Below are 13,241 nucleotides of genomic sequence, written 5' to 3'. Positions count from 1 at the left end.
ACCCAATACAATTGTATCCGCAATGCACTATAAACTGCTGACAAAAATTGACAGTAGACTTCTACCCGCAATTTGTAATATCAATAGATAGTCTTACCTTCAGTATAAAGATGATACTGAAGTGCTGCCTTCTGAGACCGCTCAACAATTTCGGGCACTAGCAAAATAAATATGCAATGAAGAACACGGACACGCTTTTATGCAGTGCGCGTCTGTGTTCACACTTCTGGGTGACATCATTTTGAGGGCGGGTCACAACAGTGATGCAATTTAGGGCTAAAGGTACGTATTAATATAGCAAGAAAGAGTATAGACAAGACAGTTGAAATTCATCGTAGTAAAAAAAAAAAATCTTTTTGAAGGTAAACTTTTGTATTCATTGTTTCAGTCTGTCATACGTTAATAATAAAGTACTTTCAATTAAAAATAAAACATTATTTGGGTGAACTGTCCCTTTAACCTTATAACCATAAAACGATCTGAAAAGTCTAAAAATCTTGAGAGCAGTTGGAATATTTTTTTTAGTATTTTTAAAGTATAATAATAAATCAACCGCGTACAATGATAGTACAAATGCCTGACGCCCAAGACTAATTCCCTGTAATGCTTGTCTGAGTAGAACTGCTAAAGGTTCTATAGCAATGTTGAAGAGGAGGGGAGAAAGCGGGCAACCCTGTCTTGTTCCTTTACTTAATCTGAAAAAGGTGTACAGCTAACGTTGGCTAGAATAGAAGATATAGGAAAGTTTTAGATAGTTTTGATAAAAGCTAATAGGTTACCTGAAAAACCGAACTTAGATAAAGAGAAATATAAGTGGTCCCAAATTATTGAATCAAAGGCTTTCTTAGCATCAATTAAAACCATAGCAAAATCTTGCTTGGATGTTATTTTATTCTGGTGGTATGTCCTGCAAATATTTTTTATTGAAGATCTTCCAGTCATAAAGCCAGATTGATCTTGATGTATTACTTTATTTAACGGAGTTCTAAGTCTATTAGCTAGAATCAAAGTGAGTAATTTATAGTCAGTATTTAATAAAGAAATAGGTTTATATGACCCAAGATCTGAAGGATTCTTATCTTTCTTTAAAATTAAAGTTATAATTGACGCTGAGCAATATTTAGACATTGCTAGTTTCTTAACATAGTAATCATTAAATAAACTAGTCAGAACACTAGCTATCTCTTTTTTAAGTATCCTATAGAACTCTACTAGGAGTTGATCGGGCCCAGGGGCTTTGCTGAGTTTAGAGGCATCTATCGCTTCTGTGACTTCCTTTAATGTAATTGGGGTATTTATTGCATCAAGTTGAGATCTACAGGGAGTGCAGAATTATTAGGCAAGTTGTATTTTTGAGGATTAATTTTATTATTGAACAACAACCATGTTCTCAATGAACCCAAAAAACTCATTAATATCAAAGCTGAATAGTTTTGGAAGTAGTTTTTAGTTTGTTTTTAGTTATAGCTATTTTAGGGGGATATCTGTGTGTGCAGGTGACTATTACTGTGCATAATTATTAGGCAACTTAACAAAAAACAAATATATACCCATTTCAATTATTTATTTTTACCAGTGAAACCAATATAACATCTCAACATTTACAAATATACATTTCTGACATTCAAAAAGAAAACAAAAAACAATCAGTGACCAATATAGCCACCTTTCTTTGCAAGGACACTCAAAAGCCTGCCATCCATGGATTCTGTCAGTGTTTTGATCTGTTTACCATCAACATTGCGTGCAGCAGCAACCACAGCCTCCCAGACACTGTTCAGAGAGGTGTACTGTTTTCCCTCCTTGTAAATCTCACATTTGATGATGGACCACAGGTTCTCAATGGGGTTCAGATCAGGTGAACAAGGAGGCCATGTCATTAGATTTTCTTCTTTTGTACCCTTTCTTGCCAGCCACGCTGTGGAGTACTTGGACACGTGTGATGGAGCATTGTCCTGCATGAAAATCATGTTTTTCTTGAAGGATGCAGACTTCTTCCTGTACCACTGCTTGAAGAAGGTGTCTTCCAGAAACTGGCAGTAGGACTGGGAGTTGAGCTTGACTCCATCCTCAACCCGAAAAGGCCCCACAAGCTCATCTTTGATGATACCAGCCCAAACCAGTACTCCACCTCCACCTTGCTGGCGTCTGAGTCGGACTGGAGCTCTCTGCCCTTTACCAATCCAGCCACGGGCCCATCCATCTGGCCCATCGAGACTCACTCTCATTTCATCAGTCCATAAAACCTTAGAAAAATCAGTCTTGAGATATTTCTTGGCCCAGTCTTGACGTTTCAGCTTGTGTGTCTTGTTCAGTGGTGGTCGTCTTTCAGCCTTTCTTACCTTGGCCATGTCTCTGAGTATTGCACACCTTGTGCTTTTGGGCACTCCAGTGATGTTGCAGCTCTGAAATATGGCCAAACTGGTGGCAAGTGGCATCTTGGCAGCTGCACGCTTGACTTTTCTCAGTTCATGGGCAGTTATTTTGCGCCTTGGGTTTTCCACACGCTTCTTGCGACCCTGTTGACTATTTTGAATGAAACGCTTGATTGTTCGATGATCACGCTTCAGAAGCTTTGCAATTTTAAGAGTGCTGCATCCCTCTGCAAGATATCTCACTATTTTTGACTTTTCTGAGCCTGTCAAGTCCTTCTTTTGACCCATTTTGCCAAAGGAAAGGAAGTTGCCTAATAATTATGCACACCTGATATAGGGTGTTGATGTCATTAGACCACACCCCTTCTCATTACAGAGATGCACATCACCTAATATGCTTAATTGGTAGTAGGCTTTCGAGCCTATACAGCTTGGAGTAAGACAACATGCATAAAGAGGATGATGTGGTCAAAATACTAATTTGCCTAATAATTCTGCACTCCCTGTAGACACTTTTAAGTTGTGTTAACCTTACTCCAGAAAATCTTTTTATTTTCTTCATCAATTTCTCTTGCCGCATAGATACTCTGGTAAATAAAGAAGGTCTGTTTTATATCAGTAAGTTCTGTTAAATTGATACTCCCGTCTATAATGTTTTCAATAATATTATTTTTTTTCCTAGCCTTATCAAGTCTGGATAGATATTTAGCTGATTTGCCATAGTGCTTCTTGTATATAGCGTTAATTCTAAATTCTTCCTTTGTCATTTTTTGTTTCAAAAAAAGGTCCTTGTCTTGTCGGGCAATCTTATATTTGTCCCAGTATTTTATAATTAGTGTATTAATGTATTTCACATGCTCTAAATTTTATTTTAGCTTTTATCATATAGGCTTTAATCTCACCTCTAAAAAAAGGCTTTTGCAGCCTCCAAAAAGATTTCTGGTTTATTAAGATTCAAACAATTATCATCTCTACAATCCCTCCACTTATGTCGTAACCAGTTTTGAAATGGTGTGTTATTAATTAAATGTTTAGGGAAATAAAAATTGGATGCAGCATCCATCTGTGAAGGTCTAGATAAAAACTCTAAGGTGACTATAGCTTGGTCAGAGATGACAATATCATATATATGTGCCCTACTTTCTAGTTTGAGTAGGGAATTAGATACTAGAAAAAAAACAATCCGTGAAAAAGATCTATGCGATCTAGACTCACACGTATATAATTTAATGTCTGGATGTTGAATGCGCCATATATCATGCAGGTTAAGATTTTGACAGATTTGTAAGAAGATTTTTGAGGTAAGCAAGAAATCCTCCCAGTGGAAAGTCTATCAAGAGATAGTAAAGGGGTCAAATTGAGGAGAAATTAGACATAGTTATGTTCCAAAATTTATAATCTGTACTATTGGGTCCATAAATATTACAGAATACTAACAGCTAGATTTAGAGTTCTGCGGCCAAAGGGGTGCGTTAGCTACGCATGCTTTTTTTCTCCCGCACCTTTTAAATACCGCTGGTATTTAGAGTTCACAGAATGGCTGCGTTAGGCTCCAAAAAGGGAGCGTAGAGCATATTTACCGTCACTGCAACTCTAAATACCAGCTTTGCTTACGGACGTGGCCAGCTTCAAAAACGTGCTCGTGCACGATTCCCCCATAGGAAACAATGGGGCTGTTTGAGCTGAAAAAAAACCTAACACCTGCAAAAAAGCAGCGTTCAGCTCCTAACGCAGCTACATTGTTTCCTATGGGGAAACACTTCCTAAGTCTGCACCTAACACCCTAACATGTACCCCGACTCTAAACACCCCTAACCTTACACTTATTAACCCCTAATCTGCCGCCCCCGCTATCGCTGACCCCTGCACTTTATTATTAACCCCTAATCTGCCGCTCCATACACCACCGCAAGCTACATTATAGCTATGTACCCCTTATCTGCTGCCCCTAACACCGCCGACCCCTATATTATATTTATTAACCCCTAATCTGCCGCCCCCGCTATCGCTGACCCCTGCATTTTATTATTAACCCCTAATCTGCCGACCGCACACCGCTGCCACCTACGTTATCCCTATGAACCCCTAATCTGCTGCCCCTAACACCGCCGACCCTATATTATATTTATTAACCCCTAATATGCCGCCCCCAACGTCGCCGCTACCTACCTACACTTATTAACCCCTAATCTGCCGACCGGACCGTGCCGCTATTATAATAAAGTTATTAACCCCTAATCCGCCTCACTCCCGCCTCAATAACCCTATAATAAATAGTATTAACCCCTAATCTGCCCTCCCTAACATCGCCGACACCTAACTTCAAGTATTAACACCTAATCTGCCGATCGGAGATCACCGCTACTCTAATAAATTTTTTAACCCCTAAAGCTAATTCTAACCCTAACACCCCCCTAAATTAAATATAATTTTATTCTAACGAAATAAATTAACTCTTATTAAATAAATTATTCCTATTTAAAGCTAAATACTTACCTGTAAAATAAACCCTAATATAGCTACAATATAAATTATAATTATATTGTAGCTATTTTAGGATTAATATTTATTTTATAGGCAACTTTGTATTTATTTTAACCAGGTACAATAGCTATTAAATAGTTAATAACTATTTAATAGTTACCTAGTTAAAATAACTACAAAATTACCTGTAAAATAAATCCTAACCTAAGTTACAATTAAATCTAACACTACACTATCAATAAATAAATTAAATAAACTACCTACAATTATCTACAATTAAACCTAACACTACACTATCAATAAATTAATTAAATACAATACCTACAAATAAATACAATTAAATAAACTAGCTAAAGTACAAAAAATAAAAAAGAACTAAGTTACAAAAAATAAAAAAATATTTACAAACATTAGAAAAATATTACAACAATTTTAAACTAATTACACCTACTCTAAGCCCCCTAATAAAATAACAAAGCCCCCCAAAATAAAAAAATGCCCTACCCTATTCTAAAATTAAAATAGAAAAGCTCTTTTACCTTACAAGCCCTGAAAAGGGCCCTTTGCGGGTCATGCCCCAAAGAATTCAGCTCTTTTGCCTGTAAAAAAAAAAAAACATACAATACCCCCCCCCCAACATTACAACCCACATACCCCTAATCTAACCCAAACCCCCCTTAAATAAACCTAACACTAAGCCCCTGAAGATCTCCCTACTTTGTCTTCACCACACCGGGTCCCGATCTGTCCAGAAGAGCCTCCGATGTCTTGATCCAAGCCCAAGCGGGGGGCTGAAGTCTGGATCCATGTGGCGGATGAAGAAATCCATCATCGGGCTGAAGTCTTGATCCAAGCGGGCGCTGAAGAAGTCCATCATCGGGATGAAGTCTTCTATGAAGCACCATCTTCAATCTTCTTTCTTCCGGAGCCATCATCTTCCAGCCGACGCGGAACATCCTCTTCTACCGACGCCTACTCGCCGAATGACGGTTCCTTTAAATGACGTCATCCAAGATGGCGTCCGTCGAAGTCCGATTGGCTGATAGGATTCTATCAGCCAATCGGAATTAAGGTAGGAAAATTCTGATTGGCTGATGGAATCAGCCAATCAGAATCAAGTTCAATCCGATTGGCTGATCCGATCAGCCAATCAGATTGAGCTCGCATTCTATTGGCTGCTCTGATCAGCCAATAGAATGCGAGCTCAATCTGATTGGCTGATCGGATCAGCCAATCGGATTGAACTTGATTCTGATTGGCTGATTCCATCAGCCAATCAGAATTTTCCTACCTTAATTCCGATTGGCTGATAGAATCCTATCAGCCAATCGGAATTCGACGGACGCCATCTTGGATGACGTCATTTAAAGGAACCGTCATTCGGCGAGTAGGCGTCGGTAGAAGAGGATGTTCCGCGTCGGCTGGAAGATGATGGCTCCGGAAGAAAGAAGATTGAAGATGCTGCTTCATAGAAGACTTCATCCCGATGATGGACTTCTTCAGCGCCCGCTTGGATCAAGACTTCAGCCCGATGATGGATTTCTTCAGCCGCCGCTTGGATCCAGACTTCAGCCCGAGGATGGACGTCACTCTTCAGCCCCCCACTTGGGCTTGGATCAAGACATCGGAGGCTCTTCTGGACAGATCGGGACCCGGTGTGGTGAAGACAAGGTAGGGAGATCTTCAGGGGCTTAGTGTTAGGTTTATTTAAGGGGGGTTTGGGTTAGATTAGGGGTATGTGGGTGGTGGGTTGTAATGTTGGGGGGGGGGTATTGTATGTTTTTTTTTTTTACAGGCAAAAGAGCTGAATTCTTTGGGGCATGCCCCGCAAAGGGCCCTTTTCAGGGCTGGTAAGGTAAAAGAGCTTTTCTATTTTAATTTTAGAATAGGGTAGGGCATTTTTTTTATTTTGGGGGGCTTTGTTATTTTATTAGGGGGCTTAGAGTAGGTGTAATTAGTTTAAAATTGTTGTAATATTTTTCTAATGTTTGTAAATATTTTTTTATTTTTTGTAACTTAGTTCTTTTTTATTTTTTGTACTTTAGCTAGTTTATTTAATTGTATTTATTTGTAGGTATTGTATTTAATTAATTTATTGATAGTGTAGTGTTAGGTTTAATTGTAACTTAGGTTAGGATTTATTTTACAGGTAATTTTGTAATTATTTTAACTAGGTAACTATTAAATAGTTATTAACTATTTAATAGCTATTGTACCTGGTTAAAATAAATACAAAGTTGCCTGTAAAATAAATATTAATCCTAAAATAGCTACAATATAATTATAATTTATATTGTAGCTATATTAGGGTTTATTTTACAGGTAAGTATTTAGCTTTAAATAGGAATAATTTATTTAATAAGAGTTAATTTATTTCGTTAGAATAAAATTATATTTAATTTAGGGGGGTGTTAGGGTTAGAATTAGCTTTAGGGGTTAAAAAATTTATTAGAGTAGCGGTGAGCTCCGATCGGCAGATTAGGGGTTAATACTTGAAGTTTGGTGTCGGCGATGTTAGGGAGGGCAGATTAGGGGTTAATACTATTTATTGTAGGGTTATTGAGGCGGGAGTGAGGCGGATTAGGGGTTAATAACTTTATTATAATAGCGGCGCGGTCCGGTCGGCAGATTAGGGGTTAATAAGTGTAGGTAGGTAGCGGTGACGTTGGGGGTGGCATATTAGGGGTTAATAAATATAATATAGGGGTCGGCGGTGTTAGGGGCAGCAGATTAGGGGTTCATAGGGATAACGTAGGTGGCAGCGGTGTGCGGTCAGCAGATTAGGGGTTAAAAAATTTTAATAGAGTGTCGGCGATGTGGGGGTACCTCGGTTTAGGGGTATATAGGTAGTTTATGGGTGTTAGTGTACTTTAGAGCACAGTAGTTAAGAGCTTTATAAACCGGTGTTAGCCCAAAAAGCTCTTAACTACTGACTTTTTTCTGCGGCTGGAGTTTTGTCGTTAGATTTCTAACGCTCACTTCAGCCACGACTCTAAATACCGGCGTTTGAAAGATCCCATTGAAAAGATAGGATACGCAAATGGCGTAGGGGGATCTGCGGTATGGAAAAGTCGCGGCTGGAAAGTGAGCGTTAGACCCTTTCCTGACTGACTCCAAATACCAGAGGGCAGTAAAAACCAGCGTTAGGAGCCTCTAATGCTGGTTTTCACGGCTACCGCCCAACTCTAAATCTAGCCGTAAGTTTGCCCGTGCTATCACAATGCTCAAAATTATCCATCTATCATGTGGGTCAATTTTAGTGTACAGAATATTGTAGCTAAGGTTTTTAATTATTAAAAACGCGACTCCATTTTTTCTCCTGGAACAAACAGATGCAATAAACTGTCCTACCCATTTACTTTTAAGTTTAACAGCTTCTTCCATTTTTAAATGCGTCTCCTACAATAAAACAAAATCTGGATTATACTTAGCTAACTGTTTAATTATTAATTTTCTTTTGATGGGGGAGGTTATGCCCCCTACATTCCATGAGAGGCATCTAATTTCATCCTCCATTTCCTAATTTAAAAAATAGATCAAAAGCAAAAGTAATATACTTACTAGAGATATGGTGGGGGAGGGGGGAGGGGGGAGAGTGCAGGGTAGAAGAGAAAAAAAAGAAAAGAAAAAAAAAGAGGGGGAGAATAGGGGGAACATAAGTGAAATACCCAGAGCAAGAACATAACAACACAGAAAGAAAAAGAAAAACTAGAATAAAAAAATGACATAACCCATATCCTTATTACAGCACAGATGTGTCGCATACGTTGTATCTGTTCAAAAATAGAATTTTTAGATTACTAAACAGTTTTCTTTTTGCAAAACTCCTTGGCTTCTGCAGGATCAATAAGAGTAATAGGGCCACCTTGCTCTTCTATTAACAGTTTAGCAGGATAGAGAGTCTAGCCTTATACCCTGCACTAATCAACTTTGTACAATATGGAGATAGTTATTTTCTTTTAGCGGACGTTTCGCTAGAATAGTCCTGGAATATTAGTATTTTAAACCTTCCTATATAAAGATTACCCATCTTTCTATAGAGCCGAAGAATATTCATTTTATCTTGGTAGTTTAAGAATTTGACCATAATAGGTCTATTGTAATTCTGATCATTGGGGTTAGTCCTGATGGAACGTAATCTATGCGCCCTTTCAATTGCTAAAAGCAAATCTTTTTGTGACGTGCCTACGGCCAAAGGGAGTGTTGTGTTTGCAAAAAGAAATAGATCAGAGTAATCTCTGCTTTCAGAGAGCCCTATAATTTTAAAGTTATTCCGCCGAGAGTGGTCCTCTAGTTTGTGTAATTTATCTTGCAGCATTTTTATTAGTTTGGCTTGCTTATCTAAAGTTTGATCCTGCTTGAGGAGTGTATCTTAAGCTTCTGATACCCTATTCTCAACCTCAGTGAGTCGATTAGAGAATTGTCTGACTTCTGTGGTTAAATTGGACATTTGGGATTTTAATAATTCAAATTGTGGCAAGTAGATGTCTGAAATCTGAGTAACTATTGGTTGAATGTCAATTTTATGCATCAACGCCTCATTCGGATTGTCTACATGAGTATCAGAGGTGCATGACTTTTTATCTTTCTGTTTGACTGGCATGACTGGAGAATTGTGTTTGAAATTTGTGATATACTTTTCCATGTGCATCTATCAAAAAAAAAACAAAAACCCAATACTAACTTAAAGGGACACTGAACCCACATTTTTTCTTTCGTGATTCAGATAGAGCATGCAATTTTAAGCAACTTTCTAATTTACTCCTATGAATATTTTTTCTTTGTTCTCTTGCTATCTTTATTTGAAAAAGAAGGCATCTAATCTTTTTTATTAGTTCAGTACTCTGGACAGCACTTTTTTATTGGTGGATCAATTTATCCACCAATCAGCAAGAACAACCCAGGTAGTTCACCAAAAATGGGCCGGCATCTAAACTTACATTACAGAGAATGAAGAAAATTTGATAATAGGAGTAAATTAGAAAGTTGCTTTAAATTTCATGCTCTATCTGAATCACGAAATAAAAAATTTGGGTTCAGTGTAGGTGTGGTGGACTGCAATAAAGTATAAAATATGGTTGTGAGTTATAGTGCGTGAAAATGCAAAAAAGTGACCCCTAAAATTTATTTAAAGTGAATAAATTCTGAATGGTCATACTGCTCGTGACTAATTAATTGCACTTTATACAGCATTGGAAAAAATAAATAGTTATCTCTACAAAATCAGCTACTTAAATATTCAATAAACAGTAGAGCCAGTTTGTTTGGCTGGGAAGCTGAGCTTGTAAACACCAGTTTAACAGTTTATAATATAGACTTCACTATAGCTTCAATAACTCGGCACTTTGAAGATTATGTAATTGTATATCAGATTTTAAAGTACATTGGAGAGGCATACGCACCTTACATAACATGCAAAATTATCAATATAGTTAAAGAAATATATGGATTGTTGGAACATTCCCCCCCATCAATCTTAATTCAAACATATATAGTATAAGGGTTAAACTAAGAAATCAAACTGCAGTAGAAATATGTGCAACCAAACAAGTCAAACTATGTTACATACTCTGCGGTATAGTTATTGCTGAAGTAAGTTAATAAACAAAAACACAAAAAAAAAACTGAACTTATAACATAGCTAACCGCTGTTAGTGCCAAATAGTATACATTTAAGCTTTGCCTATTAAAGCTGATTCTCAGTCCTTCCAGACTGCTGTGTATACTATGGGGCATATCTATCAAGCTCCGTTTGGAGCTTGAAGCCCCGTGTTTTTGGTGAGCCTTCAGGCTCACCAGAAACACCAGTTATGAGGAGGCGGGCAGACATCGCCGTAATTCAACCCGATCGAATACGATAGGTTTGGTTGACAGCCCCCTGCTAGCGGCCGATTGGCCACGAATCTGCAGACAAGAGCTGCTGGTGCAATGCGGAGAGCGTATTGCTCTCTACATTCAGCGAGGTCTGTCGGACATGATCCGCAATGTCGGATCATGTCCGACAGGCCTTTCATAAATAGGCCCCAATATCTGAATGCTAGATATAATTTCAGTGTGCCAGTCTTGTTAACAAAATTTCAGGAAGAAAATCCTCAAAAATTTCTCTTCGGCTGCACATCCACCACGGGTATTTAGGCACGTCGCTCCTCCCTTGTTTGGACCCAGATAATTGCGTCCTGGGTCAGGCTTTCATGTTGCTGGTCTCCACGGCAGGGGAAATCTCTCCAGTGGGGTGTATCGTAGGGCTTACCTAGCCCGGCTCCAAAAAACAACGCTTCCCTTTTTGAGATTCTGGCTCCCCTTAAGCTGCCAGCAGTTTCTTAGATATTGAAACATTATATGCCAGTGCAACAAGTTCTGAATTCTACTTTAGGTATTTCAGTGACATTGGAATGGTGTAATTGTCAGGTAACTTGCAGGACAGGTAAGGTGGCCCATACCTTTCACATAATATATAATTTCCCTTTCAGCAGTGCCTTACTCCTGCCACCAAACAGAAAAGGATCCTCCATACTGTCACTTTCTGGCCTCAAAGTACAACATATGTAACCCTACCTTTTTTTGTTCCTTCAAAATAACTTATTACTCTAACTTAAAGAAAAAAAAATACATTAATTAAAAGGTTTGCAGCATGTATGTGTTCACTTCAGTCACTAGATTACTTTTGCATTGCTGATTGGCTTATTCTGGAGGTGTAGAAGGAGAATGTCTATTTAGGGGGGGGGGGCATCTGCCTTGTGGGCTTGTTTATCCATATATAAGGTCACTTTAAACAATGTTTAGGCCACTGGCTTATGGACTATTTTAGAAGTGTGTGCCTTCTGATTGAAAGTGGTTAGATAGTGTAATGGAGGAGATTTGTAAATTAATATTCCTCCTAGTAGCAAAACATATAAATACATAAAAACACCCATGGCGGTTATCTGGAGAAAGAAGTATAATCTGTTTATGTGTTTACTTCATTTGTTTATCCCATCCACACTGCTTTAATCATTTGTAGCACACAAACCATTTAATGTTCACTACTACACAGAGGATGATAATTAATTTACAGATTAAACACAGACTTACTAAGTAATTTACTAAAAATTGATAAAAAGTAGATGTTTGTTACATATGGTGTGCCTTCTTGTATTTCGATGAAACGTTAAAGGAGAATGTGCCTATAAAAATGTACAAGGAAATACTTTATGGTTGAGATCATAAACCCTTTGTCAAGTTTACAACTGGATCTTGATCTAGTCCTATTAATGCAATGTAATATCAACATATACAATAAATCCCAACGTAAGAACACTGAAGTAAAAATATACCTTTATATAGCATCAGCCATTACATTATAATATTACATAATAATATTTTTTACCTAGAATAAAAGTCTAAATAATCGTTGCAGCCAATACCTTTTTTTGCTCCCCCTCCCAACAAAAAAAAGTATTCTTAAAGAGACATTAAACCCAAAAATTGTCTTTGATGATTGAGATAGAGGATACAATTTTTAAAAAATCTCCAATTTACTTCTATTATCATTTTTTTCCTTCTCATTTTATTCTTTGTTGAAGAGATACCTAGGTAGGTAGCGTGCACATGCCTGAAGCACTACACGACAGGAAATAGTGCTGGCATCTAGTGCCCCTGCTAATGTATAACATTGTTGCAAAACTGCTGCTATATAGTGCTGCAGACACGTGCACACTCTTGAGCTTACATTTCCGCTTTTCCACAAAGGATAACAAGAAAACTAAGAAAATTTGATAATAGAAGTAAATTAGAAAGTTGTTTAAAATGTTATGTTCTATCTAAACCATGAAAGAAAAAATAATGGGTTTTATGTCCCTTTAAATGCTTATGACAGTTCTGAAAGATAACATGACCTTCTTTATAAGGATGTAAGAGCATAACAACAAATATATCAGAGCCCTTTAAAAAAAAAAAAGCAAGAATACATAATGTACAGGTGATGTCTATGTACATTCTGAGAGGCGTAGGTGGCATTGCCTGTCAGTATGGGATGTTGTGCTTCCCAATCATTGGTTGCCTTGAGTAACCATAGCAACAGTTTGTCTTTGCAGCTAGACCAAGCTACATAACTTCAAGTCTTAGGTATCTATAAAGGGGTTCACATTTAATTCTACATCTATTGCAACATTTATAAAAAAAAAAATAGCATACAATGGGTTATAATAAGCTTAATTTACTTTGATAAATCATTACAAATTATCTTTTTCAAATTAGGTATTCAGCATCATTCTTCATAAACCAGGGCATCTAAAGAGACAGGATTTGGTGGAAACAAAAGGTAATTTTGATGAAGAAAGTGAACATTCCCGCAAATGAAAAAGTAGTATTTTCTATTAAATGTGCAGAAACTTTACTGGCTGT

At 37.5% G+C, this 13,241-nt stretch overlaps 1 protein-coding gene across 2 annotated transcripts in view; it reads left to right on the top strand.

The window, feature by feature from the left end:
- Positions 1-13,241, top strand: part of SCAF8 (SR-related CTD associated factor 8) — a 579,788-nt gene that overhangs the window by 420,057 nt on the left and 146,490 nt on the right. The window contains exon 22 of one of the 2 annotated variants that reach the window (XR_008402066.1): positions 13,095-13,158. The exons of the other annotated variant lie outside the window; for it this stretch is intronic. The gene's annotated coding sequence lies outside the window, so the exon portion shown is untranslated. The remainder of the gene's footprint in view (positions 1-13,094; positions 13,159-13,241) is intronic. 2 annotated transcript variants of the gene reach the window in all.

Source organism: Bombina bombina, chromosome 4 (assembly GCF_027579735.1).
Source record: "Bombina bombina isolate aBomBom1 chromosome 4, aBomBom1.pri, whole genome shotgun sequence".
Lineage (NCBI taxonomy): Eukaryota > Metazoa > Chordata > Amphibia > Anura > Bombinatoridae > Bombina > Bombina bombina.
Note: the sequence above shows the minus strand (reverse complement) of the source record. Positions and strands in the feature narration are given on the sequence as shown.